General features: G+C 41.1%; 1 protein-coding gene and 1 non-coding gene across 4 annotated transcripts in view; both read right to left on the bottom strand.

The window, feature by feature from the left end:
• GUCY1A1 (guanylate cyclase 1 soluble subunit alpha 1) overlaps positions 1-10,767 on the bottom strand; it is a 49,853-nt gene extending 39,086 nt beyond the window's left edge. The window contains exon 1 of one of the 3 annotated variants that reach the window (XM_059697696.1): positions 10,521-10,767. The gene's annotated coding sequence lies outside the window, so the exon portion shown is untranslated. Of the gene's footprint in view, positions 1-9,487; positions 10,050-10,086; positions 10,452-10,520 lie in introns of those variants that run through there. The other 2 variants (XM_059697694.1, XM_059697695.1) reach the window with 2 other exon arrangements.
• Positions 10,768-15,661: 4,894 nt separating this feature from the next.
• LOC132236375 (U2 spliceosomal RNA) lies at positions 15,662-15,849 on the bottom strand. Its single transcript, XR_009453301.1, has one exon. It is a non-coding gene; the product is annotated as a U2 spliceosomal RNA (small nuclear RNA).
• Between the last annotated feature and the right edge of the window lie 7,456 nt (positions 15,850-23,305).

The raw sequence follows: 23,305 nt of genomic DNA, 5'->3' as shown, positions 1-23,305 counted from the left end.
GCCAGAAACTATTGAAATGTCTTTCATCATGTAAATGAATAAACATGATGTTGTATAGCCATACATGTAAAAAACTATTACTCAGCAGATACATGCAACAGAGTAGATAATTGTTCTGAGTGAGAGTTCACACAAACAAGGTTGTATATGGTAATATTACTTTTATATAAAATCTGGTTCCTGCATCCCTAGCCAGTTTGGCCCAGTGGATAGAGCATTGACCTGTGAACTCAAGGGTCCCAGGTTCGATTCAGGTCAAGGGCACAGACCTCGGTTGCAAGCTCCTGGCCCTGGTCGGGGGCATGAGGGAGGCAATCAAGCAATGTGTCTCTCTCACATTGGTGTTTCTCTCTGTCTCTCCCTCTCCCTTGCACTCTCTCTAAAAATCAATGGAAAAATAGCCTCGGGTGAGGATTTAAAAAATCAAAATGAAAAAATAAAATCTGTTTACTGCAAACAAATTTGTAAGTCCAGAAAGAAGACCAATGATTGTCTAGGGCAGCGGTTCTCAACATGTGGGTCGCGACCCCTTTGGGGGTTGAACGACCCTTTCACAGGGGTCGCCTAAGACCATCGGAAAACACATATATAATTACATATTGTTTTTGTGATTAATCACTATGCTTTAATTATGTTCAATTTGTAACAATCAAAATACATCCTGCATGTCAGATATTTACATCATGATTCATAACAGTAGCAAAATTACAGTTATGAAGTAGCAACGAAAATAATTTTATGGTTGGGGGTCACCACAACATGAGGAACTGTATTAAAGGGCCGCGGCGTTAGGAAGGTTGAGAACCACTGATCTAGGGACAGAGGAGGAGGGGGAACTGATTGGAAAGAAACACAGGGAAGCTTTTAGGGTGATGGAAATGTTATTTACCATGATTGTGGTGGTGGTTTCACAGAGATATACATCTGTCAGATCTTCTTCAATTGCATATTTCACATATGTGAGGGTTATTGTACATAAGTTATACATTAGCCAAGTCATTAAAAAAAAAACTCAGTCAAGGACTCAAAGAAACCTAAATGACCTAGATTTCAAAATAAATAAATAACAGGCCCTAGGAGAGCTGAGAGTCATGGTTACTTTCAGCCCAGATCAAGTGGTAGAAAGTGACAGAATCTCCCATAGACAGAGGTCAAGAGAAACTGGTTAATGTTTATCAAACTTTGAAGTGATATATGACAGATTAGAATCCTGAGGCGCTCCATAATTTAGCATGACTCATTCTTCCATACTTTCAGTCTAATATACATGTGTGATGAGACACATACACCCATGTGCCACCTATATGACACATGAAGAGGGAAAAAAAAGTGACCCATGGTCAAGAGAAAACAATGACTAGAAACCAACCAAAAATGGCCCAGATGTTATCAGATAGGAACTTAAAAATAACCATGATAAATATGTTCTACAACCTAGTGGCAGAGTTGGGTAGCATACACAAACAGGAAGTTTCCACTGAGAAATAGAAATAGATAAAAAGAAAGGAAACCTCATAGACACAGACAACTGCTGGGTAATTACCAGAGGGAAAGAGGGTTGGTGGGGGAGGTAGAAGAGAGTCTAGGGAACATCAGTGGTGATGGAAGGAGACCTGATTCCTGGTGGTGAACACACAATACAATACAGATGATGTTCAAAAGTTTATACTGGTCTCTATTATCCATGAATGAGTGAGATCATGTGGTATTTTTCCTTCATTGACTGGCTTATTTCACTTAGCATAATGCTCTCCAGTTCCATCCATGCCGTTGCAAATGGTAAGAATTCGTTCCTTTTTACAGCAGCATAGTATTCCATCATGTAGATGTACCACAGTTTTCTAATAGAGGCAGAGCTGCCTCAAACAGATTGTCAAACTGCAGCGGGAAGGCCGAGGAGGGTTGGGGGGCAGGATGGAGGGGGGTAAGAGATTAACCAAAGGACTTGTATGCATGCATATAAGCATAACCAATGGACATAAGACACTGGGGGATAGGGGAGGCTAGGGGACTGTCAAGGGCGGGGGGGGGGAAGGACACATATGTAATACCCTTTGTAATACTTTAAGCAATAAAAAAAATACAGATGATGTACTATAGACTTGTACACTTGAAATCTATATAATTTTATTAACCAATGTCACCCCAATAAAAAAGTAAAAAGAAAAATACTATATTAGAAAAAAGTATATAAGAAGCCTAACATCAGAAACCAAAAAAGATCAAGGTAAAAATTACAGTGGAGACAATGTGGCTATAACATAATATTCCAGTGCGAGAATGACCCAGACATTGGGTGGCAGAGCTAGGCCATCGGATTATGATGAATAGTGCATGATTTCTGCACCACTTAAAATGGCCTTTAGCACATGGTATGAAGCAAAACCTCTTGATGGTTAACACTGACCAATGATTATTTATCAAGGACAGCTGATGTTAAGAATCAGCGCCAGGCACCGTTTTACTGTGTGTAAAACGGACTGTGACAACATGCAGCTACTAGTTTCCACTAGGCATGAAAACAGACCTGATAGTAACATAAAAATAACTAAACCGATGTTACTCTGGTTTGATTTAAATAGATAATGAAGGCCACAACATGCTGGTGAGAAAAAAAGTTCTAAACACCTCCACCTCCTTGGAACATTTCTTCATTAGCAATGAGGAAAATAGGGAACAAAAGTGAGAAGGAACAGTTTTTTTAGGACCGTCTCTGCTTTCTTTTGACCTTCTGCTTCCTGTTGAGCACCATATAGTTGTGCAACGCCCCCAACTTGTAGCCACCTTTCTTGTCTATGCTTCACATATTGGGTCTTTTGGTTTCCTTTCTCTGTTAACTTTAAGAATCTATGTCTAAGAAACTATGCTTTTAATGGACGGCAGAAGGTAACATGATAAGTGACTTCTGCTATTGGGCAAACAAGGTTGTGGTGCTCTTCTGGGTAAGAGTTATCCCTGGTCTCTAAGAGATACAATTCAAAATACTGCAGCAATCCCAAGGCAAAATGGTTGAAAAGCAGCTAACAATTTCAGTGCATACATAAAAAAAAAACAGATTAGTAAAATAACAAATTTTCTCTAATAAAAACACGCAGTATTTAAGTTATAGGGTTTCTCAACTTCATGAATAGAAACACCTGATATAAGGTACGGAGCCAAATTTCCTCGTAAAGTCTAGAAATGCATGTCTGACTTCGGATAGTTTGAAACTGATTTATGAAGATCTAATTAACAAAATGGTTCCACATGACCTACTAAAGCAGAGTCGGCCTGCCATTCTGGTCTTGTTTGTAATCTAACCCCTCTTTACCTTCAATCTTTTTATAAATATTCTCCAGCATAACCTCATTGCTCCAAGCAGGCCCATATCATCTCACACATTTTTACTGAATGCTTATGATTCATGGAGCACTTCTATTAGGTGTCTGTGAATAGAATGAGAACTGAACAGAAATAATACCTGCTCCCACAGAGTATCAGGCTAATGGGGAAAATAGACAATTCAGCAAGCAATTGTAGTAGAGCTTAATAATGTGATAGGGAAGTACAGGGCGTTGACGGAAAACATCGAAGGCACTCAATTCAGACCTGGAAGATCAGGAAAAGTTTCTGAGAAGTAGAGATTTAAAGGATGAGTGGGCCTCTCAAAGATCTAGCAAGGGAAAAGGAAATCTAGAAAGGGGGAAGGGAAGTAGTATTTTCCACAAAGGAATACCTCAAAGCTGTGGCTTAAAAAGATTTGGTGTTAGCCCTTCCCCTTCCATGCCTTGGTCACACACACACACACACACACACACACACACACACACACACACACCACTCACCTGCTTTCTGTGATGTTCCTTTCCTCTGTCTAGAAAACACTCTTCCACTATTCTCTGTATTTAAACCCTACAAGTCCTGAAAAGCCCAACACCTCGGTCTTGTTTTAAAATCTCAACAAGTGTTTCCATTATAAGAAAGCCTTCTTCAATATCTCCATCTTGCTGAATTCACTCCCTTCTTTTAAGTTGTTTAGCAGTTATTAAAATTGCACCACAAATATTAATGGTTGTTAAGTGCTGAATGTATAATTCTGAGACTATTTCTGGGTTCTCTTATCTCCACATGCAGACTTTAAATTCCCTCAAGTCAGGGACTGTGCCATAAACTTCACTTGTTTCTCTGACAGTGACAAGCATAATACATTATAAACTTCATTGTGAGAAGTACAAAAGGTGACAGACCTCTCTGAGAAGAGTTTCATAAAACATAAAACAAGCTAAGCTTTCAAAAATTATAAATTCAAAAGAATATTCTTTTCATTCTTGTTAATATTGCTAGATAAAGTGGTGATAATGGCATTTTTATTAGATATAGAAAGAGTTCGCTGATGGGTGATGAAGAAATTCAAATACTAATACTCTATTCTTGTTCTGTTTCATCAAAAAATAATAATCATGCTGACAAAAGTAAGACAAAAATAAAAATTATAAATTTTAAAGCCCGAGATATAGCAGGACATTAAATATTCTAAATGAGTTTGATTTCACTAATTTGGAGAAATTATACTACAAAGTACTGAAAGCATTTGTAGGTATGGTAAATTATCTTTACAGATACTACAGTGAATAGAATGATTGACAGAGAACAAAGAGCCACTGTCTCAATTTTCAAAATAGAGAAGGTAGATTCCAGCAACTCCAGCCCAGAGAGCTTGACATTAATTCCAGACATGATTTCCCAAGAGATTCTTAAAACTATGGATGTGAGCACTCAAAATGTGAAGTGTCGTTACCTACAAGCTTGTGTTATTTCCTCTTGGTTTTAATAAGGTTACTTGATATCTATTCTGCAGAAAGTGGAAATGCATTTCAGCAAGGAATTCGACCAAGTGTGTGAGAGTATACTCCTGGGCCACACAAAGGAATGTAAACTCAGAGGAAAGAGAGTTGCTTGACTATATAACTGGCTGAAGAGCCTTATAAAAGGGCCTAGCTCATGGACTCTTGAAAAGCAAGAGGAAGGTGCCCAGGATCATGCCAAAAGTCCTTTCACTTTAGCATTCTTCACATTTACTCAGAAGAAGCTATTAATTACCTCCTGACCAAATCTGTTAAGGCCTCTACATTGTGAAGAATTGCTAATCTATATCATAGAATCAGAATCCAAAAATAGCTTGACCTTCCAAAACAATGGGCTAACTAAAGGTAAAGGTTAAATTTAATTGCAGTATTTTTAAAAGTCCTAAATCCAGTGTCCAAGTGTACAATTGTGGAGAAGTATATTTACACAAGAAGAAGCAAAAAAGATGCATAATTAAATAGTGTAGTATGAATGCAAAGAAAGAATGAGACTCTCAAACCTTGCCAATTCAGGATGAGTTGAAGGAACTGAATATTACCATAGGGACTAGAAGAGGTGTCATATATAAAAGCATTTTGTATAGGTATTCTAAGAGGTAAACATTGGGATATAAATTGATAGAAACAAATAGTATAGTTCAATATAAGAAAATAGTCCTTAGGCTACAAACAGAACAAATAGAGACATGCCTCTTACACTGAAGATCAATCATGATAAATAGTTTGCCTAAATTAATCTTCATATTCTCTATGAATTCAGAAATAACTATCTGCGAAGGGAGAAAAGAATAAGGATAATTTGAGTGGACTGGAAAACCTGGAAAAATCTGGAACATGTACTGTAGAGATTTTGATATGGAATTATCTAAGAAAGAAACAAATTCCTAGCACTGTTAACCATCCCTTCAACTGAATCAGGTTAGAGTGAATCAGGTTCTAGGGGCAGGAGATTTGAGGGTTGGAGCAGAGTTGACATTGCTAAGACTACTGTGATAAGTAAAATGAGAAATATGAAAAAATTAAGGGTAGCCAAAGAAAAATAATGGAAGAGGATGGTGTCAGGTAACGGGGAGTGAGTGGAATTATTGGAAGGATCGGAGATTGTGGTCGGAAAGAGAATATGAGATTCTCAGCTTTTTCAGCTGGGGTAATTCTGAGTGACATGAAGGCCTAGGTGGGTGAATACCAGTGGATTCCTGAAGGGCAGGGCAGCAGGTTAAGGTCCTGTGAAAGCCAAACATGTAGATGTTCAATGAAGTCCTGAAAAATTCCGGCTGACTAAAGTGAAGAAAGAAAAACCTCCATTGTTTTAAACTCCTACGGAAAGTGGAATCTCAGGTCATTAAGCATTGGTAATGGCGACAGGATAGATAACATTAATGAAGGTTGTAACTTAGAAAGACAATGGGTAATTGGGAATGATGAGAGAAATACAGTTTACAAGCAGTTCTGAGTAGGCTGCAAGGCATCTCTGAGAGAAAACCATAATATTCCATGGAGGGCCATTGCAAAATGAATATCATTCTTTAAATTGCATTCTTAAACAGAACAACCTATAGGATCAAGGCATAAAAAACTTAACTCAATAATTACAAGGATCACACAATTACACTTACTAGACACTTACTCTGTGCCAGGCACTGAGTCCAATGATGAATATCCTGAGGGAGGCTGGAGTTCAGTAAGATACAGACACCTAAACAAGTATTTTTAATGCAATGTAGCATAGCGAAAGGGAATGTGTAGGTTAGGTCAGACCTGGAAATAATTTAAGGATTAAGACTTTTCCTTGATCTACTCAACTTCTTTTCCCCAGGGTGTTCACTTCCCAAGCCACTGTCTTCTGTTGGCCTCTCGCTAATTCCTACAATGGTGAGAAGAAAGAGGTGGTATGTGAGCTAATTAATTTGAGTTGCCTTTGATTTTCTGAAAAGGAGGGTTCATCTTAATTAAAGATTATTAATGACCAGAAAGCATTCCAGGTTGGTGAAGTTAGTAATTATGAGCAGTGAGAATCACATTTTATTCGAAGGGCTGGGGGGGGAGGGGGGTATGCCCTAGTGTTTTATAATGTAGTCTAAAGCTCTTCACTCCTTGCAAATAACGCTATCCATAAGAAGATAAAACCCATTGGCCTGAAACCAGGAGAGAGAGAGAGAAATATGGCATAGGTCAGATACTTCCAAACTGTTGAGAGAAATAGAAGCAAATATGATTCAGGATAGCCAAAAAATTACTCCAAGCCAAACTAAGTCAACTACTCTATGGGCAACTAAATTTGTTCATCTGAAGACCTAAAAATTGCTAAAACCTCTTCTTCAATCAGGTCAAAATGAAGATATCCAAACAAAACTTTGGACAGGCACCTAATCAATACTTACTGAATAAATCTAGATAGTCTAGAGACTAATAAACATTGACATTATTGATAATTTAGAATTAAAAATATCAGTTTCTACAACTATGCAGAAAAGTAATAAATAGTAATGTTTAAAAAAGTTGCTTGGGTAAATATTTATAATTTAAGTGATAGAAAATCAGTGCTATAAAAGTTATATATCCTAGCAGATAAAAGAAAAGCATAGAACCTTTCTGGAAAATCTGACATACAGAAAATATTCTGAATAAATAATTTCCTCCAATATTTTGTCCCATTAATAACATACTTTTTGGCTTAGAATTTTCAAATATTGCTTTAAATCTGCATTTCTCTTTACCTAAAGAAATAAATTCTTAAGGCTAATTTGATTTTTATCTATTTCTGAAAAAGTTTAAATAGAAACTTGGTGGGTATAGCTGTTGTTTTAAAATAACTTGTAAAAATGTCAGTATTCTCCTTCCTATACTCACATTAATTGTTGGGGAATGCAGCCTACAAATGTAAATATAGAATTTGATTTCTCTTGTATGGTTTCAGACAAAATCAAAAAAGCAATGCTAAATAAAGATTTTTTTTGCTTGAAAGTGTCTATGACAAAACTGTTGACCTTCAGTCATATAATATTTTATTGGCATAGTCATAGTATAATTTTAGTTATTGCTTCTTTAGTTTTTAGTGGAAGGTAATATTAACTAAAACAGGTTTCAAAATAAGACCTTAAAGCAAGATCATTTAATAAACCATAGTTATAAGAAACATGAGTACTAAGCATTTGAAGTTTCCCGCATTTCTTTTTCCTTTGGCGTTGCCAGGTGTAAGTGGAATGTCTTTACATTTCCTTCCGCATTCTGTAATGACATTTGTCTTAGGCCAGTTGTTTTCTCCCTGGACATCTAGACACACGGCCTTTAGGCGCTCTTTACATTCATACACTATGAACCACCTCCGCAAGCATAAATACTTTACATTTTTGTTGGGTTTCAAAGAGAGAAATATAATTTTATTTCTTTATCACACACCAGACTAGAAAGAGATCTTACAGTCCAAGAAGAAACAGAAGATACCCATCTATTCATCATAAGTTTCTACCAAATAAATTGCACCTACCTAAGTTTCCTGTCTGACATATTTAAAATCATACAAGTGGGTCTGTTTTCAATGACATGTCTCATTATTGTAACACTACTTATTCTAGGATTTTTCCTGCTCTTCTGCCAGAAGGCTTTCTGTAGGAAGCTTATTGTTTTGACAAGAAAAAGTGTACTTTATATATTTAACTTTGTGGTTCTTATTTTCTATGGAGTCACAGATCTCTTTGGCTATCTGAGGGCTCCAGACTACTTCCCTAAAAATGCAGCAATTCAGATGTGTGAATACAATTTCAGGGACATCCGTCAGGACTCCTTGAAGCACATCCACAGAACTAGCTGTCTGGGAACTGAACAGAACACAGACCACACAGGCAACCTCCACTGAGAAGTAGTCAAGTTTATATAGCTTTTTGACAAATAAGGTTTGCTTTGGAATTTTAGACATTCGTATTGTTTTTACGGTGTTAATGGTTTTGACCACTCTTCGTAATATATAGTACCTGCAATACCACGGCTGAAGGAAAAAATATAACCATATTAGGAAAAGCAACAGACTAATTTTATCTTATGAACGAAGATATTAAATCTATATCTATCATTAAGTGCTTCAAAATTTTATATATGTAACCAGAGGGTTAACGATTTTCCAACCAAGACTAGTCCTAATAAGTAGGTAGACATTTAATGAAATCACCATCAGAGAACTAACCCTGAAAAATCACTACAGATATGTTATAAACGAAGCTCTAATTTAATATATACATATATAGTTTCATATATATATATGAATGAAATGTACAACCTCCTGGTTTACTTCAGAGGAGGTACACTGCTTATCAAGTGCAAAATGAAGGATCAAATGTGAAAACAAGTGAGCAAGAAAATGACACATTTAAATGCATAGCCGGAAACCACATAACCCCGTTGCTTCCTAGCCCCTTACACCAATGTCACGGTGAGGCTGCTCAGCCCATGGATTACAGGCTCCAGGCACTGGCCCCCTGACATGTACTGTTTCCCCAGATGCGGCAGTCATAAGGACCACAGAAATTAGACTGCCATGCAGTAATTAACACACACACACACACTCACACACACACACACTCACACACACACACACACACACACTCACACACACACTCACACACACACACACTCACACACACACTTACTCTTCGGTTGAGCCCCTGGAGCAGCCCCACTGTAAGTTTCCTGCTGCTTTCTGTACTCGATCCTTAGATCGTGGCTGTTAGCTCTGGAGGAGGGCGAAGGCTCGCCCACGCCGTAGCAAGCGGGACGAAGTTGCAGTGACGCCCGGGCTCCGAGGTCCCGTGTCCCTCGCGGCTCCAGCTCCCCCTCCCGAGCGCCTGAGGCCGTGGCGCCGCGCGGGGCGGGCGGACTGCGCTGGGGGGCGCCCGGGCCGTGGGAGAGCGGCGGCCCCGGCGCGCCCCGCGCGTTCTCACGGCCCCGCGGCACTGGCGCAGCCTCCGGCGCGGCCAGCCCGGCGCCCACCCCTGTCCGTCCCGGTCCTTCGGGCGCCGGAGGTCCCCGGGGCCCTCGGCCGGGCTCCTGGGCGCCGTCTCCTTTGTTCCCTCGCTCCTTCCCAGCGTGGGAACCGGCCCCGGGCCCCCGGGACTGCGCAGGTGGGAGCACCAAGTAGGCTTCCCGGGGTGGGGGTGGAGGGAGGAGATCGAACCAAGGAGGGGGGCACGGGGAAAGCGACCGCCCCTCTGGGGAGCCCGACCCTCTCTGGGGTGCGGTGACCACTTACTCGGTGGCCTCCCAGAGCTCGGGGCTGCGTTTCCGGATCTCCAGCAGCTGCAGGGCGCGCCTTGCAAATCCGCACCGCGAACGCAGAAGGAGAGTGGGCATCGGGGCGGGAGGCGGTGGGCGGGAGCGGGGACCCTCGGTGGCACCTGCCGGTCCGTGCGGGGTGCCCCCACCGCACACGCGGCCGCAGCGCGCACACCCGGGCTCACTCCTGTCTACCTGCTCAACAGGCGGGGCGGGACGCGTGCCTCGCCACCCCGGTTCCCATTCAAGCGTTCCAGTAGCGATCTCTCCCTGTATCTCGTGTCTCTCTCTCTGCGATGACCCCCAGAGATCCCTGGCAGTCCCTCTCCCTACCGCACTGGACTTCTTTTCAGAACCCCTCCCCTTCCCTGCCCCGGAAAACTGAAAAAGAAAGTAGCGGCCCTAACGCACCATGGTGAGGTCACTCAGGGTCCTTCGGCTGCGCTGCGGGCGGCGCTCCCTCTTGGCGCAGGTGGAGGTCGCTGGGGGCGGCTCCCCAGCTGCTGTCCGCTTTTGGCCTCTGGTCTAGCTCGGGAACGTGTAGGAAAACGGCATAGACATCTGCTGGTGGAAAACCAACTCTGGGCTGAGTCCCACCCACTACAACCAGACCAGGGCAGGGGAATTGACTCCTGGACCCTGCCGCTACCCAATCGCCATCTCAACAGTTACTCTGTGGAGACGAAAACGAGGGGACGGGACAAATAGAAGAGAAAGAAAAAAGGAAGGAGGGGACTCAAGAAAAATTTGGCCTACTTAAAAAAAAAAAAATCTTCTCCACTACGCTCTGGTGCAGAAAAACTGGAGTTCACCGTAGTTAAACATTCCAACATTTCTGCAGCGAAGTTGATATTTGCGGGGATGGTTTTCTTGTTCTGGTCTCCAGGTTTCAAGCCCATCTACTCTTGCAAGCGCAGTTCGATGGTTGCAGATATTTACATCTGTCCAGTAAGGTCCTGGTTCTGCTTGGTTTCATATATTTAGTTCTATTTGTTGTTGTTGTTGGGGATGGGGGGGCAGGAGGGGAGATTGTACATGTGGTGTGTATCCCAGCTCAGGAAAATAAGTTCTGATACTGTGTTTGAGGTCATCTTTCTGGCTTAAAAAAAAAAAAAATCTCGTTATGTGGTTTCATTGTGAATTCACAACTAATCATGATTATGTGATCTTTCTTCAAACTCAGGAACTCTGAGTCAAATTGTTCATGGTTATCTCCAATTCTTATATTTCTTCCCAAACCTACCACATAATCTGATCTCATTTTAGAGTCATCCCATTTTTGCCTACTATTATCTTCTCATGACAAGTATCAGTCAGAATAAGCAAAATAAAAAAAGACATTTAAATAATTAAAAAACACACATTTCAATAAACTTTGCCACCTCTGAAACCTGCTCTTCCTCAACTCCCAACCCATCCACCTATGATAATCTGGGGTCAGTAGAGCTTTTCTCGTCAGGGTGCTTACAATTTAAGATCTAAAAGGATAGAAAAAGAAATACCCACTAGCACATCATTGAAAGAGAATCTCATGCTATTTTCAAAATAAATTCAATGATATGAGAGCCCAGAAGGAGAAATACTTCATAAAGGAGCAGCATTAGAGTTGAACCTGTAAAGGTTGGTCATATTTGGAAAAATATATAATAGTTTGCTTTTGTTTTGCTTTATTTTTTCAGTCTGAGCAAAGGCATGGAGGTGGGAAGATGTGAAATGGATATTCAAGAAACAGGAAGTGGTACCAGTTGATAAAAAATACTAAGTAAATTTTACAAGTGTAGGGAGATAGGTTGCAAAGATCCGTTGGGTCCAAATGGCCTCTAGTTGTCATGCACTGTAGACCTGGCTAAAACTTGTGGGTTTTTTTTTTTCTTTTCCTCAATGGCATTACTCTTGTCAATATTCCTTTAATCCTAGAGTGAGATTTGCTAAAGCTGTTAACTTCTGCTTTTACCATCCTCACATTCTGTGGCATACCCAATCTCTTCATAGGTACTGCATTTAACCTGAGTAATTTCTGCCAGGGGCTATTCAGTTTTACCAAGGGTTAGACTGTCAGCTGGAGACAGTTTTGTGTTCTTCTCCTGGGCTTTGTGAGTGTGGGGTACATGGGGAAAGCAACCAATCTAGGGTTAAGGGTGGGTGGAGCCACCAAAAGGTGATTGTGAAAGACATTCCCTAATCTGGATCTTTGATATGCCCTGAAAAAGTCATGAGAGTACTTTTGCCCTAGAGAAGTAATTGTTTGCACTAGAGAAATAGTCTTTTGCACCAGAAAAGTCATCTTTTGCACTAGGGAACTACTCTCTGCAGCCTAAGTACCTAGCAGTGAGCATGGTTCATAATAGGAATTCAGTAAAATGACTGTTGAGTGGGTATGTCATCACCCTCCGGGACCATTCTTCTGTCTTGTAGATGGTATGTAGGTTAAAACCTACTTACCTCCACTTCATTGAGAATAGGAGAGTTGTTGTACCAACTTAACAAAAATGTTAACAAGGACTTGTATTCAGTTTAAAGCCATCCTGGGACAATTTGTCAGCTCGGGCAGAAAAGATGCTTTGTATTCCTATGCTCACAAAGACAGCAGTACAAATGTCACTCTTGCAAATGCCAATGCCAACCAGAGACGTGATCTAACCCTCATTACTTAGGGTGTGGTCTGGGTATCAGCAGCATGAGCCTGACCTGTGATCTGGTCAGAAATATGGAACATCAGGCTTCACCCCAAACCTACTGAATCACAAGGTCCTTCTAAAGCAGCGGTTCTCAACCTGTGGGTCGCGACCCCTTTGGCGGTTGAACCTACAAGATCGTCCCTTGTAAAATCCCCCCTTGATCTCCAATCAACTCATTAAGTATGCTCGACCTGGCAACAGGTTGTCTGAATCTCGTTATCTTAGAGATTTTTAGAACCAGCTTCTTTTTCTCCCCCCCTCTCTCTTTTCTGGAATATTATTGCCATATCAGTTCAAATTAATTAATGGGACTAATAGATTTAGCTCTACTGGTTTCTTGATCCAGTTCATAAACCAAAACCACAAGTTCATAAACCAAAACGAATTGAGAGAAAGGGTGAGGGGGTGATGCAGCAGGAGGGAAGAAATGGGAGGACCATTGCACCCTAATGTATACAATTTTTTTATATGTCAAGGGCAGAATTTCTCTTTACCACTTAACAAACGATTGACTGTACTACTTATCAAATCAGGATAACATGTCCAATAAGAGAAAGAAAAGACAAACTTCATTATCTTTTTCCTCTTTGTTACGCTTTTATACTCCACTTCTTAAGATTATTTTCTTTCAATTTTGTCTTAAACACACCTAGTTAAATATATTTTACACTGTTAGCTTGTAATTATTGAGACATTTAGCACTCCAAAATGTCTCTTTTGGAATGTGAAGTTTTAATTAGAGAAAGCAGACCATGTGAAGTTGGAGTCCCTAAATTTCTAGTCCTGGTAGGACATACTAGTACATGAAGACGCGTGGACTTTGAAGAGATTCTAATGGTGATAGAAATATTGTCCTATATCTTCTCAAAACAGGTGGTTTTCTTCAACAGTTAATAGAATGGTAGGCTGAACAATGCCCCGCAACCCTTGACTCAAAGATGCCCATGTGCTTATTCCTGAAACCTGTGAATACATCATGTTCCAAGGCACTTGGCAAGGGGGGATTAAGTTGTACATAGAATTAGGATTGTTGCCCGGCCAGTGTTGCTCAGTGGTTGAGCATTGGCCTGTGAATCAGGAGGTTGTGTTTCGATTCCTGGTTAGGACACATACCTGGGTTGTGGGCTTGATCCCCAGTGGGGGGAGGGGCGTGTGTACAGGAGGCAGCCGATCAATGATTCTCTCTCCTCATTGATGTTTCTCTCTCCCCCTTCCTTTCTGCAATCCGTAAAAATATATTTTTAAAAAAGAATGAGTGTTGTTAATCAGCTAACCTTGAGATGGAGAAATTATCCCAGGTTATCTACATGGACCCATAGCAATCACAAGATCCTTCTGCAGTGGTTCTCAACCTGTGGGTCGCGACCCCTTTGGCGGTTGAACGACCCTTTCACAGGGGTCGCCTAAGACCATCCTGCATATCAGATATTTACATTATGATTCATAACAGTAGCGACATTACAGTTATGAAGTAGCAATGAAAATAATTTTATGGTTGGGTCACAACATGAGGAACTGTATTTAAAGGGCCAGAAGGTTGAGAACCATTGTGAAAGGAAAGGTGGAAGCAAGAGCGTCAGAGTCAGAGGGAGTCGAGTGATGCGATGTGAAAAGGAGTTAACTTGTCATTTCTGGCTTTGAAGATGGAAGGGAGTTATCACCAAGGGATGTGTGCACCTCGAGAAGCTGCATCAGCCTGGAAAACGGATGCTCTCTAAGAGCTTCCAGAAAGGAGCACAGCCCTGCCAACACGTTGATTTTAGTCCAGTAAGACTCATTTCAAACGTCTGACCTCCATGTCGGACAACACATGCGTGTTGCCTTCAGTAATCAGGCTGATGGTTATTTGCTACAGCAGCAATGGGAAGCCAATACAGTTTCGGAACTGGGAAGTGGGGTGCTGGTGTAACCAATACCTAAAAATGTGAAAGTAGCTTCGGGATGGGGAAATGGCCAAGGCTGGGAGGATTTTGTGGAGCACGGTTTTTCAAAACCTTAAGTTGCTTTGAATGCACTGTTGGGAAGGACGTGGATGTTGACCCTGCTGGTGAGGACTCAGAAGCCTGGTAGAGAATCAGACGCCATGGAAAAGAACACCTGTGTCTTCTTAGGGAATACTGACTATGCCAGAAAGGGACTGCTGGCAGAAATATGATCATTACAAGTGCTGCTGGTGAGGACACAGATGGAAATGAAGACCCCGTTATTGGAAAGTGGAGGGAAAGCATGTCCTTATAATACAGTGGAAGATCTTAGCTGAACTGCAGTTTGCCATATGCAGAAATGATGAATTTACATATTTAGAGGAGAAGATTCTAAGCAAAGTGTTGAAGGCATTGCCTGGCTTCCTCTTGCGGCTTATTGTAAAATGTGAGAGGAAGGAAGAGCTATTAAGGAAAAAAGGAACCAGGGTTTGGTGATTTAGAAAATCCTCAGCTTATCTAGAATGAAGAAGCTACGCCATCCTTATCCGGGTAAACATAGCATCCTTGTACTGTGGCCATACTGGGAGACAATGACATAAAAAGTCCCTAAGAGGAATGGATTAACAGATACTACAAAACAAAAGTTTAGGAAACTTGTTCCCAGGTATTTGTTGAGGGTAACTATGTTTGCTCAATCCAGTTAAAGATATTTCACATGAAATTGACAAGTTTAAAAAGAACAGTGTAGCCATACAAAGATATGATCTGTGTAAACAAAAGAGTCCACAGCTATGGTGAAGCTGTTCTCTAACTTAGTTCAAAAACACACTTGGTTTTCAATATTGCTTTTGCTGTTCTAAATTAGTCCCTCACTCCACCCTGCTTTTACAAGATTACTTGTTATTCCAAAATAATTGGCCATATAAAGACAGACTCCGAGTCTGCTTTTTGTATGTGCACCATTCCCAGAGCACTGCAATACCAGGTTGATGTGCAGGATAGATGGAGCAAGCTCTGTTCCACCTCCCTGCTCCAAATGCCATTTAATATAGTGTCCTCAGACAGACAACTTATCAGATGTTAAACTGGTAGGAACAGATAATACACTCAATCTTAACCAAAAGGCCAAGAAACAATATGTTGTTGGTTTTATTTTTATTTTGAAAGCATGTTTATTAAAGCTGGGGACAGTGAAGCAAGGAAGGGCATTTATGACAGAAGAAGCAACAGGAGAGCCTAGATGGAGCTGCTTTAGCTCCCTGAAAGGTCATAGAAAAAAGGGGCTCTGGAGACGGATTCAGGAGGTTAGCCGGGGAGGAGTTGCCTCTGCCCATTGCTCCCCTGGTTGTAAGTCCTGTGGGGACCTTAGAGTTAATGCGATGCATGCCTGAGAGGGAAGAAAGGCGTGGGAATGTTTACAGGAGCACACCCTAAGTCTTTGCCTTCATATTTTTTAAATAGAAAAACTAACACTGTCTGCCAACAAATAAGTTATTTGGACTATTCTGGACTATTCATAACATATTCATAACAGCCCCAAATTGGAAAGAACTCAAATGTCCAGCAACAGATGAGTGGATGAACAAATTATGGTACAACCATGTAATGAAATACTACTCAGCAATTTAAAAGAAGGAACTACTAATACACACAGCAACATGGATGAATCTCAAAAATATGCTGAAGGGGGAAAACAGACGCTAAAGAGTATGTACCACATGATTCTATTTATATGAAATTTTACAAAGAGAAAAACTAACAAAGGGCAGATTAGTAGTTGCCTGGAGCCAGGGTGGAGAGTTGCCAGCAAAGGGGCTCAAGGAGCTCTTTGGGTGATGAAAATGTTCTGGGGTTCTAACATTTTAATTGTTAAAAATAGAATCATAATTGTTAAATTGTAGGTTGTTAATTATGTGCAAGCCGCTCTTCTAAACACTATATGTGTTATGCTATTTGTTTCCTCCAGCAAGCACTATTATTATATCTGCTTAACATATGAGGAAATTGAGGTATAGGGAGATTAAGTAACTTTCCCAAAATCACACAGCTAGCAAGTGGCAAAAGCAGGACTCAAACTCGGGCCATCTGGCTCATCACCCTGGGGTATGAATCACTCTGGTCATCCTGCAAAGAGCTTATTAATTATGTGAAATAAAGAGTCCCAGATTATACTTCTTAAATCAGATTCTTTGGGTACTGGCAGGTCCCAGGAACTGCATTTTAACTAGCATCCCCAAATCACTCTGATGGTTGAGGATCACACTCAGAAACACTAACTATTTCAAGGTAGAAAAATTGTCTTATTGAGGAACTCCTTAGCAGGTACACATTCCCGACACCATCATGTAACAGGCTTGGGTTTTCAACACTTGCCTTCAAACTATTTATATATTCTCTTAATTTCTTTGTTTGACATTAGTTTAAGCTATCAAGTAAGCAGTGGAGAACATGAGTTTTAATAGCTTTATTTTCTAATAGAATGGTTAACTAAATAGGCGTAGTATATTTTCATTTAATGATAGAGAAAGAGAGAGAGAGAGAGGGGTTGAAAATAAAGGACAGAAGCGAGGGGAGGGAGGGAGGGAGGGAGGGAGGGAGGGAGGGAGGGAGGAAGGAAGGAAGGAAGGAAGGAAGGAAGGAAGGAAGGAAGGAAGGAAGGAAGGAAGGAAAAGAGAGGGGGGGAGAGGGAGGGAAAGAAAGAAGATGGAAGATTACTAAGCCGGTAGGCAAAGCATCAAAAGTATAATTAATAAAGCTACTTATAGAAGAAAATATTAAGGAAGTACACTCAGGTAACTTGCATCCAATTCCTTTAATGTCTTAAAAGTTGATTTGTCCATGCTTTCTTTCATGGTAAGAGATGTTAAATAATAATTATTGATCAAATGAATGCCTTTTATAGAGAGTTGAAAATGTTTTAACACTTTCTTTTTCTAGGCACTGGACTTATAAACAACTACAAAGCTCCTGTGGTTAAGTCCCCAAGCATCTTCCTTAATAGTATACTCTTTCAGGGGTTCCCTGCAAAGCTGAGTTGAAACAGAGTTTTAAAAAAATACACGCATAGCCCTGATAGAATACCACTTTTATTTTTATTTTTTTAAATATATTTTTATTGATTTCAGACAGATTTCAGATTTCAGGGAGAGTGAGATAAACATCAATGATGAGAGAGAATCATGGATCGGCTGCCTCCTGAGTGCCCCCTACTGGGGATTGAGCCAACAACCAGAGCATGTGCCCTGCCTGGGAATTGAACCCTGATCTCCTGGTTCATAGGTCAACATTCAACCACTGAGCCAAGCCGGCAGGGCTAGAATATCACTTTTAGAGGAAATCATTTAATCAAAATGAGAAGAATCTCTATATGTGACTATAAATAAGTAAACATCTATACATGTCCTTTAATTTTAAGAGAAGCTTTCCAAGGCAACATTACCTACGGACCTACAGAAAAGAGAGCTATCTGTGCAGAAAGGCATGCTTGCAACTTTTCAAGCATGAGAAGTATCCTTTAGTGACGTGCCCATTCTCCTTTTAAATATTGTAGCAGATAAAGCTTTTTCTGCTTGCTTTTAAACTTTCCTCATCTCAAGCTGGTATGAGAAAAATATCACATGCCTCTCAGTAGGCAGCTCAGTGGGAAGAAGGCCGGGTGGTTTGCATTATTCTTCACAGGACAGTGACCAACTGGTGATGTATTGCGCTAACGAGCTAATGAGTCTGTGCCAGAACCAGCCAATGCATGGCTATTAACTTTGCTTTTGGCTTTCACTTTAATTCCAAAGTCAAGGTGTTTTCATTGAGCCGTGCTCATAAAAGTGTTTCACGCATGCTTCTTCTGGGAGAAGTGAAGCACAGAGACCTCAAAGCTAAAAGGCAGCCAAGTAGAATGACATGCTCTTCAACGATGGTTGCTCCAGACGGGCCGGACCCAATATCCTGCGCCTTGGTTTGAAAAAAAAAAAAAAAAGAAAGAAATTGACTGAAGCTTCTTCAGAGCAAAGAGAGCTCTGTTTTGACACAAAGAAAAGGCAAATTATGCAGAGACAGACTTGCTGGAAATCTCATTTTATGATAATGACAATTATGACTGCTGCTCTTATATTTATAAGATACTCTGTTTAAACATTTGACAATATTACCTAAGGGAAATTAGTGTCTCACCAAATCTTTCTTCTTACTTTGTAGAATATTTTATTTTGGTCTGATCATAAAAGTAATGCAAGTGGCACAAAGGCCTTCCCTTTCCAACACCTTGGCAGATGTGCCGAGAAACCCTTCCCAGTGGAGAGGACCTGTCCACATTGGGTAAAAATCAAAACACATTAAATAGCTGCTTCATGCAAACAAAAACAAAAACAAAACAAAAAATAAAACACGATTTTAAGGCTTCCCCAGGCTAGTGTCCATAGGGGACAAGCTAAGACTAGAGACAATGAGAAAGAAGGCTTCACCCGTAAGCAAGTCCACAGCTGGCAATTGCTCTGAGGTCGCCTGCTTATAACTAGTGGGCAGGAGCTTGGGATACCGGGCAACATGTGCCTGGGAAATAGAAGACAAAGCCAAATGCAAGAGGAATGACAAGACACTTCGGAGAAATCTTGGAGAGCTTATTTTTGCACAAGGTACTCTCTCTTTAGGTATTGACTCAAAATGGAGCAGGGGGAGACAGAGTGTCTCCCGAGTTTTCCTGATCTCAAGCCTGCACTTCCACCATTATGGATTGGAAACTCAATCAAATTCAGTGCTTGGACACCCACAGGCAGAACCTTGATCTTAAAGTGGTCAAGTGTTGGGAATGCTGTAGGAGCCTGATGGAAACGCAAATCCTCACCAGGGAATCCACTGTACAGAAAGTCTTCAAGCAATTTCTGCAGATAATTTCTACAGAAAAAGTGAGACTGTACCAAGGACATCACCAAATACATGAGGAAAAATGCCACCATAAATGACAGAAAGAAGATAGTTAATTAGAAGTCAGACCTGCAAGGACTACAAAAGTAAAAATTATTCATAATCCTATATAATAAAGAGCTAATATGCAAATGGTTGTCATGCCCTCATGCCCTCACACAGGGCCTGGGGGACCTGAGGCTGAGCCCTCCAACCAGCGGGGTTTGATGGGGGACCTGAGGCTGTGCCCCCAGCCCTGTGAGGCTTGACAGGGGTGGGGCAGGCCGGGCCTGGATCTCACGTGATTTCAAGGCATGCAAAAGTGGGCGGGAACTTGACTCTCGGTCCCGAAGCACGCCTCAGACTCTGTTAGGAGGGAGATTTTCATATACATTTTACTAATTTTCTTTCATCTCTGACACTTCTATTATAGAGAAAGGGCAAATAGCAATATTAAAATATTTCCTCTAATTAATTCCCTTTTAATGTGCATGAATTCTGTGCATGGGGCCACTAGTAGAATTTATAATAAGTGTGTCTAATAGATTTTTAAAATGAAAAGTATTCTTAGTGTAAGAAAGGAAACAGAGTATAAACCCTGACCAGCTTGAAACTGGAGCCCAAGAGAACTTCCAGAAATGAAAAATAGAATTAAAAATAAAATCTCATGGAGGAGTTAAATAGCAGATTAGATAAAAGTGAAGAGAATATTAATAAATTGGAAAATAGGTCCAAAGAAATAGTCAAAGAGTTGGATGAAAATATGGATATGATAAGATGTATGCAGGATGCTACCGAGAGAGTAGAGATTTAGTGGAAAGACAATATTAAAAGGGACAACACCTTAGGTTTTTCAGAACTTAATTTAGTCATCATCCTCTTGTTTGCCCTACAATTTACAATAGGGATACATAAAAATGTAAAATATCCACTTATAAATTCATTTGATACAATGACAAAGCCAAAGATAAAAAGATCCTAAAAATGACCAGAAAAAACTAAAATTATCTACAATAAAATGACAGCTTATAAAATATATTACATATACATTACATAATTCAATATATGTAAATACATTTAATTTTCTCAAATATATATATATATTTATATACATTGTATATAACATACATGCATACTTATATATGTACTAGAGGCCCAGTGCACGAAATTCGTGCACTGGGGGTTGGGGGTTCCTCAGCCCAGCATTCCCCCTCTCACAGTCCAGGAGCCCTCAGGGGATGTTCTACTGGTGGTGTAGGCCTGCTCCCGCAGTCTGGGAGCAGGCGCCCCGTGTGTGTGTGTGTGTGTGTGTGTGTCCACTGGGGGCCTGCCCCCAGTCATGCCACGGAGGCTCGGAGCAGGCACCCCTCTGTGTTGATCTCTCAGGCTCGGGCAGAGCCCAGACCCTCTTCCTGAGCTGGTCATGACTGTGACAGAGTCTCAACCTCATTTGCATATTACTTCTATAGATAGATATAGATAGATAGATATAGATATAGATATAGATATAGATATAGATATAGATATAGATATAGATATAGATATAGATATACTAGAGACCCGGTGCACAAAAGTTTGTGCACTCAGGGGTAAAAAAGTCCCTCAACCCAGCCTGTGCCCAGTCTGGGACTCCTCAGGGGTGACCACTTGCTGACTTAGGCCTGCTCCCCGGGGGGATTGGGCCTAAGATGGCAATCAGACATCCCTCTGGCAACCCGGCAGCCCTCAGGGGATGTCGACTTGCCAGTGGGGAGCAGACCTAAGCTGCAGTTGGACATCCTTAGCGCTGCTGAGGAGGCAGGAGAGGCTCCCACCACCACTGCTGTACTGGCAGCCATCAGCCTGGCTTGTGGCTGAGCAGAGCTCCCCCTGTGGGAGTGCACTGACCACCGGAGGGCAGCTCCTGCATTGATCATCTGCCCCCTGGTGGTCAGTGTGTGTCATAGTGACCAGTCATTTTCAGTCTTTCTGCTGTTAGGGTCAGTTTGCATATTACTATATAGGATAGAGGCCTGGTGCACGGGTGGGGGCCGGCTGGTTTGCTCTGAAGGGTGTCCCGGATCAGAGTGGGGGTCCTGCTTGGGTGCCTGGCCAGCTGGGTGAGGGGCTGATGGCTGTTTGCAGCTGGTCACACCCCCTTCAGGGTGGGGGTCCCCACTGGGGTGCCTGGCCAGTCTGGGTGAGGGGATGAGGGCCGTTTTCAGGCTGGTGGGTGACTGAAGCTCCCAGCCTCTTTTTTTTATTCTGGGATTTATTTACCTTCTATGGTTGTCACTGGAGCTGAGAGCCGGCTCCAGCTCTGAGGCCATGGCTGGCTGAAAGCAGGTATCTGGGTTTGTTTAGCTTCTATAATTGAAACTCTGTTATCATCACTGGCACTCTAAGCTCTGAGCCCACTGCTGGCTGAAAGCAGGTATCTGGGGTTTGTTTAGCTTCTATAATTGCTTCTATTGTTGCATCCGGAGCTCAGAGCTGGGCCACAGCAGGTGGGGAACCTTGGCTTCCTCCATCACTGGAGCAAGCAAGCCTCATGTTCACTTCAGCTGTGTGGCTGCCGGCCACCATCTTTGTTGGCAGTTAATTTGCATATCCTGCTGATTAGCCAATGGGAAGCGTAGCAGAGGTATGGTTAATTACCATGTTTGTCTATTATTAGATAGGAGATATATATATATATATACACATACATATACATATGTGTGTGTGTGTGTGTGTGTTTGTATCTGCTTAATTCTCACCTTCTTTCATTCAGTTTCTCTGTGTTGCCCCTTATCACACGTAGGAGGGCATTTTTCTTAGATCTCTCTACCATGAGAATCTGATGGGATTCCTGGAGGTAAAAACCACAAAAGTGTGGGGCCCCTTCTAAGACTGTGGTCTCCAGGAGTTTCTCACTCTTACTCCAGTCTATTATCAGCATCCAGAAATTAATCTAAATCATCATTTAAATGGTTCTATCAGTGCATGTCTCCAGTGGATCCTACTGTTGGTAAGCAGACTTAGCTCTGATTCTCTGGATTCTCCCATCTGTCCAGAGTTAGGGATTGTGGTTTTCCATGCCACTCAATCCTCTGTTGGGTCTAAAACAGTAGATGAGGCCCTGGCCTGGTAGTTCTGTTGGTTAGAGCATCGTCCCAATATATCAAGATGCCAAGGTTTGGAGTTTGATTCCCCTGTCAGGGTACATACAAAAAACCAATGAATGCATAACTAAGTGAAATAACAAATCTCTATCTCTTTCTCTCCCTTCCTCTCTAAAAATCTATCAATAAAAGAAATAAACAAGTAGTTAATTTTCAGGTTGTCCAGCATTTTTCTTCTTTTATAGGTGGGAGTGACAACTTCCAAGCCCTTTACATGTCAGAGTTGAAACTGAAAGTTCTACTTATGTTATATTCAAGATAGTCAATATAAAAACAATTGAAATATCATTATGATTTAATTTTTACAGACATGTTATATTTTTAATTTAAGAAGAAAATGCTTTTAAAAACATATTTTAAAAATAAATACATATCCACTATGTCCTAAAACTATCTTCTTAGAAAAAAATTAAACATTTCAAGAGTTATATAATTTCAATGACTTCTGTATCCTCTTGCACACTCAAAAGTGTTTGGCTTGGATTATAAATTATATGGGAAGACTCAAGCACCTACAGTTGGAAAGACCTGTGCCAGTGTTTGACTTTAATGCC

This window comes from Myotis daubentonii, chromosome 5 (assembly GCF_963259705.1).
Source record: "Myotis daubentonii chromosome 5, mMyoDau2.1, whole genome shotgun sequence".
In the NCBI taxonomy this organism is placed as follows: Eukaryota; Metazoa; Chordata; class Mammalia; order Chiroptera; family Vespertilionidae; genus Myotis; species Myotis daubentonii.
This window is presented reverse-complemented; position numbering and strand designations above follow the sequence as displayed.